This window comes from Suricata suricatta, chromosome 4 (assembly GCF_006229205.1).
Source record: "Suricata suricatta isolate VVHF042 chromosome 4, meerkat_22Aug2017_6uvM2_HiC, whole genome shotgun sequence".
Lineage (NCBI taxonomy): Eukaryota > Metazoa > Chordata > Mammalia > Carnivora > Herpestidae > Suricata > Suricata suricatta.
In genome coordinates this window covers 60,208,942-60,214,941 of record NC_043703.1, presented here as the reverse complement: position 1 = coordinate 60,214,941, position 6,000 = coordinate 60,208,942, and positions in this window count along the sequence as shown.

The window sequence follows — 6,000 nt, the reverse complement described above, 5'->3', positions numbered from 1 at the left end:
CGCCGCCAGGCCGGCCTCCGCCGCTCGCCCGCGCCGGCGCTGCGGGGCCGCTCGCCCAGCGCTGGGTAGCCTGCCGCGCCCCCTGGCGGCGGGCGGGGCGGAGGCGGGCAGGGAGGGAAGGTGCCGGGAACCTGGGGTCGTGCGTGGCGCGCCCCCTGGCGGTCGGTCCGCCGGTGGCCCGGCGGGGTCGTCCACTGCATCCTTTCTTTGTCCAGCTCGGGCACAAACCCAGAGCTGACAAAGGACTTTGAGGGAGGCCAGGAAGCAGCTTGGACTTCCTTATTGTGCATTATTCCTGTGTATTTGTGCCATTTTCTTGTCTTTGTCCAACGTGTTGCCACGTTCATGAAAGGCTGTAAATAATAATACTGGAACTTTTCCAAATAAAGATTTACGGCCTGAACCGTTTTCTACACAGCTGCAATCAGTATGGAAGTTCTATATTGGGCCCTTCCTTCCCCCCCCCCCCATTAAAACCATTTTCATTTAGGGGTGTCTGGCTGGCTCCATTGGTAGAGCATGTGATTCTGGATCTTAGGGTGGTGAGTTCAAGCCCCACATTGGAGTGGAGTCTACTTAAAGAACAAACAAACAAAAAAAAGATCAGTTTCATTTAAACATTTTCAAAATCATGAATTTACTCCAGACAGTATTTTAATGTGTACATCTTCCAGATCCCCACAAACTGCCGCCACTCCCACCTGCAAATATAAAATTTGCATTAAAAAATGGAGCACCTATCTTTGAACTGCTACAACTGATACATTTTTTGGCTTTTAGGATTATTTTCTTAGTGTGTCTTCCCAAAATAGAATTATTGCTTTAAAGAGTTTGCTACATATTGGGGACTTAACCAGGATACAGTGCCACCAGCAAATAGGTCTTTTTCTCAGTCAAGTAGCTCTGTTTACATTAGACATTATTCATTTTTGTTTTATTTGCTACTTGACAGTGATTTTATTTCTTTATTTTTATTTACTGATGAGGCTATTTCTCAATACCTTTTAATCAAAAGAAAATCCTTATCCTGAAGAATGGCCAACACCATACGAAGTTAGACAGCCTCTACTTAAGAGGATGGGATTATTAACTTAGACCAAACTAAAGTGGTCGGGAGAAGATGAAGCCCAGAAGAGGAGATGGAGAAGGAGGTGCTAGTGAGGTAAGGAATTCAAGCAGGAGAGTGGGGTGTCCTGGAAGTCAAGTAAAGACAGCACATCAGGGAGAAGGAAAGAGTCTGTGTACAATTCTGCTCCCAGGTCAAGACCATGGGAGTGAGGATTGCTCACTGCTCCTACCATGTGGAGTGATTGGTGGCCTTGATGAGAGTGAGTGCCATGGAAGGGCTGGAGGAAGGAGTCCTAATGGAGCGGGCTTCAATGAGAAAAAGAGGAGAGGAATTGTAGGTGGGGAATAGAGACAATTCCCTTGAAAACTTTGCTGCAAAGGAGAACAAAGGAATGGGTTGGTGATAGGAAGGTGGAGTGAGGTTTAGAAGTTTGGATTGTTTGTTCGTTCGTTTTCCAGGTAGGAAAATATACTAGTGTTTCTGACTGCTGATAGCAGCAATTGAAGGCAAGGCATTGGTAGGATGTGAGAGAGAGGGACGTGCTTGAGTGATGTCCTTGAGGAGATGAGAGAGGGTCAGAGACGTTCCTATTATCAGAGAAGAGCTGGGTATGTGAGGTGGAGAGATTTTGTGGCGGGAGTCTGAAAAAATCCTCTGGACTGGTTCAGTTTTCTCAGAGGCGGAAGCAAGACTGGAAGAGGTGGGAGAGGCGTGAGGAGGTTGGGCACACACCTAAGGATGCTATGGTTGCCTGGCCCGCTTGCAGTTCCTAACGTGCAATTAAAGTGAAGCCTGAGGAGCAATCCTGCGGCCCCAGTCAGGGGCCAAACCTGATGGGAGTAGGAAAGACATGGATTTGGTTGGGCATGTGGTTTTGCCACACCAAGGATCGAAGGAGGCCATGAAGAATAAGCAAGCCCAGTACTAGACTACTTCCTTCTTTGTAAGTGATCTGTTCTGTTTGTCTGGAACCTGTAAGAGTTTCTCATTCTCCCTGAGGTCCAGAAATTTCACCAGGTGAGAGATTGTGAGTCTGGATCCCTCTTCCTTGTCCTGCCTGTGAGATGATGGTCCTTTTCAATTTGAAGACTCGAGTTTCTGTCCCCTTCGGGAAAGTGTTCCTCTATTAGTTCTTTGGTTATTACTTCTGGTCTATGTGTTCTTTTTGCCCCTCTAGGACCTTTGATTATTTGTGTATTTTAGGCCTATCATAACTGTTTTCCATGATCCCTACCTTTACCCTCATCATGTTCATTTCTATATATTTTGGGGCTACATTTGTATTAACAGTGACCACTCATTTTTCCAATTCTTCTGTGGAATTTTTTAACTGGGACTTTGTTTTTTAATTCTAGAATATTTTTTTAGTTCCTGAAACACTAGAATGTTCTGATATCTACACAGAATTCTTACTGCGTTCTAAATAAAGTTTTCTTTTATGGCATCCCTGAGTTCCCACTCCACAGTAGCCTCCTATTCTAATTCATCTTGTTCCTTCTTTAAGCTGCTGTTTCCTTAAGTGTCTTATAATCACTTTTGCTTTCCTATCTGTGAGCTCTCCCAGTGCCTATGTAAGGCAGCCCAGTAGGATCCCACATGGCAAGGACTGACAGGCGGTTTTTCCCAGGAGACGATAGGCAAGTAGGTCAGTAAGTTGAGAACATCTCTTTGGAGTCATCTCAAGACAGGCTTCTCTGTCCTCAGCCTACTCACTCATGAAACAAGTATTCAGAAAATACTCATTAAATACCCGCTATGTGCTAGGCACTGTTGAATTCCTCTCCAGCACTGCTGGCAAGAGAAGCCACTGGTTTCTCCCACGCTGGGCGGGGCTGGCACTCGGCGGGGGGAGGGGGGCACTCCTCTCAGGTGCAAAACTTGAGGAGCTGACAAAAAAATTCGGTGATCAAGAAAAATGATATGCTAAAGAAATATGTTTGGGTTTTTTATTTTTATTTCTTTTTTGTAATGTTTTATTTATTTTTGATACACAGAGAGACAGAGCATGAGATGGGGAGGGGCAGAGAGAGAGGGAGACACAGAGTCCAAGGCAGGCTCCGGGCTCTGAGCTGTCAGCACAGAGCCGACAGGGGCTTGACCCCACGAACGTGAGATCATGACCTGAACTGAAGTCGGCTGCTTAACTGACTGAGCCACGCAGGCGCCCCATCATTCTTATTTCTTAATTGAGTATATCGACCATGCTGTACTTGGTATTCCCATCGCTTATTCCTTCCATAAGGAGGAGCCTGTGTCCCCCATTTTGCCCTTCCCCTCTGGCAACCATCAGCTTGTTCTCTGTATCTATGGGTCTCTTTCTGCTTTTTGTTTATTCATTTATTTTGTGTTTTAGACTCCACATATGAGTGAAATCATGTGGTATTTGTCTTTTTCTGTCTGATTTATGTCACTTAGCATCACACCTTCTATATCCACCCATGTCATCACAAATGGTAAGATCTCCTTTTTTATGGTTGAGTAATACTCTTTGTATATATACACCACCTCTTCTCTACCCATTTTACTATGGATGGACACTTGGGCTGCCTCCATACTTTGGCTATTGTAATTAATACTGCAATAGACTTAGAGATGCATATATCTTTTTGAATTTGTGTTTTCTAATTTCTTTCTCTGGGTAAAAGTCCAGTAGTGGAGTTACTAGATCATATGGTAGTCCTATTTTTAGCTTTTTGAGGAACCTCCATACTGTTTTCCACAGTGGCTGCATGAATTTGGACTCCCACCAAAGTGCACGAGGGTTCCTTTTTCTCCACATCCTCACCAACACGTTATTTCTTGTCATTTTGAATGTAGCCATTCTGAAAAGTGTAAGGTGCTACTTCATTGTGGTTTTAATTTGGATTTTCCCAATGGTTAGTGTCATCAAATGTCTTTTCCTGTGTCTGCTGGCCATCTGTATATCTTCTTTGGAAAAATGCCTATTTAGGTCCTCTGCCCATTTTAATGGGGTTATTTGTTTTTGATGGGTTCAGTTGTATAAGTTCAAGTTCTTTATGTATTCTGGATATTAACCCCTTATCGGATGTATCATTTGCAAATAACTTCTCCCATTCAGTAGGTTGCTTTTTTGTGTTGTTGATGGTATCCTTTGCTGTCCAAAAGCTTTTTATTTTGGTGTAGTAAAGCAATGTGCTTTTTTTAAAAAACCAAAATTAGAGGCACCAGGGTGGCTCAGTCGGTTAAGCGTCCAACTTTGGCTCAGGTCATGATCTCCCAGTTTGTGAGTTCGAGCCCCGCATCAGGCTCTGTACTGACAGCTCAGAGCCTGGTGCCTCCTTCAGATTCTGTGTCTCCCCCTCTCTCTGCCCCTCCCATGCTCATGCTCTATCTCTCTCTGTCTCTCAATAATAAGTAAAAATGTTTAAAACATTTTTTAAATAAAAAAGTCAAAATTAATTTTTAAAAATCTATGATAAACAAAATTTTCATTTTAAATAAAGGCAAAATCAACAGGCCAGGATTAGGGCAAGGAGAGTGAAGTCAGGCCATGCATGTGAGGGCACTTGCCTTACCATGGTCCATCCTTCAAGTCCCAAAGCTGCATGCCAGCCATGTGGCAGAGGGTGGGGGAAGACTCCCTCTCTGTTTCCATGGCTTTGCATTTCCCCTAATCACGGAGTCACCGATCTGGAGCAGAGTTTCTATAAGACTTTCCAGTGCACAGACACCATCGTGTTCTAAAATCCTGTGTATATTCTGGTCTATTTACGACCCTTCTCTTCTGTATCTTCGTACTTTTCATTTTATATCATGAATATATCCCAAAGCACTAAATATTATTTGACATTTTATTTTTTATTTTTGAGAGAGAGCGAGAGAGAGAGAGAAAGAACCCACGCTGTGTGGAGCAATCCTGGGATCATGACCTGAGCCAAAATCAAGAGGTGGATGCTGAAATAACAGAGCCACGCAGGCACCCCTATCTGACATTTTAATCATGGTAATATGCCATCATTACCTGTGACCATTTACTGTCATGTCCTGATTTTTTATCATTAGATTATATATATATATATATATATATATATATATATATATATATATTTGCCTTTTCTCCTATTAAAAGTAACATCATGGAAGCTAAGTGTCCTAGTCTGATGTGGAATTGTGCAGGTTTTGGTTTTTTTGGGGGGGACTTTGCAATGATCAAAACGCTGGGTAGTGTGGACACGGAAGCAAGGTGTGCTTCCTACCCTTGAGGCGCCTACGCTTCGCAGTCAACAGTGGTGCCTGACACACGAGAGCTGCTGGCATAGACAACTGTACGGGGTTTTCTCCCTCTAGGCTGGAGCAAGGAGAAATGTCATGCATCCCAGACATGTTAAGAGATGAGAACGGAGTAGGCCAGAGTACCTGCTGGCAAGTAATTCACCTAAGAATGAGAACAGGGCATCTGTGTTCATCAGAGTTCTCCAGAGGAAGAGATGGAATGGACACTGGCACATCCAGAATCTACAGGATTGGCAGGCAGGCTGGAGACCCAGGAGAGCTAACGCTACTGTTGAAGTCCAAAGGCCATCATGGCCATTAATCTGGAGAACTCAGAGCATATTGAGTCTGAAAGCCATCTGATGCAGAATTTTTCTTGCTGGGAGTGAGGAGCATCAGCCTTTTGTGGTGTCCAGGCCTTCAGCTGATTAGACGAGGCCCACCCATTAATCTCCTTTACGGTCTGCCAGTTCAACTGTCAATCTCACCCAGAAACACCCTCACAGAAACAGAATAGGATTTGACCAAATATATGGGCACCCTGTGGCCCAGCCAAGTTTATATAAAGTTAACCATCATCGCATCCTAACTGAAAGCAGAAAAATGTTGACATACAATGGACAGGGCTGTCAGGGTTCCCAGGGCTGACTCGGGAAAAGCGCCCAAAGATCAGAGCCAGGGAGAGTGAAAGCTGAGAA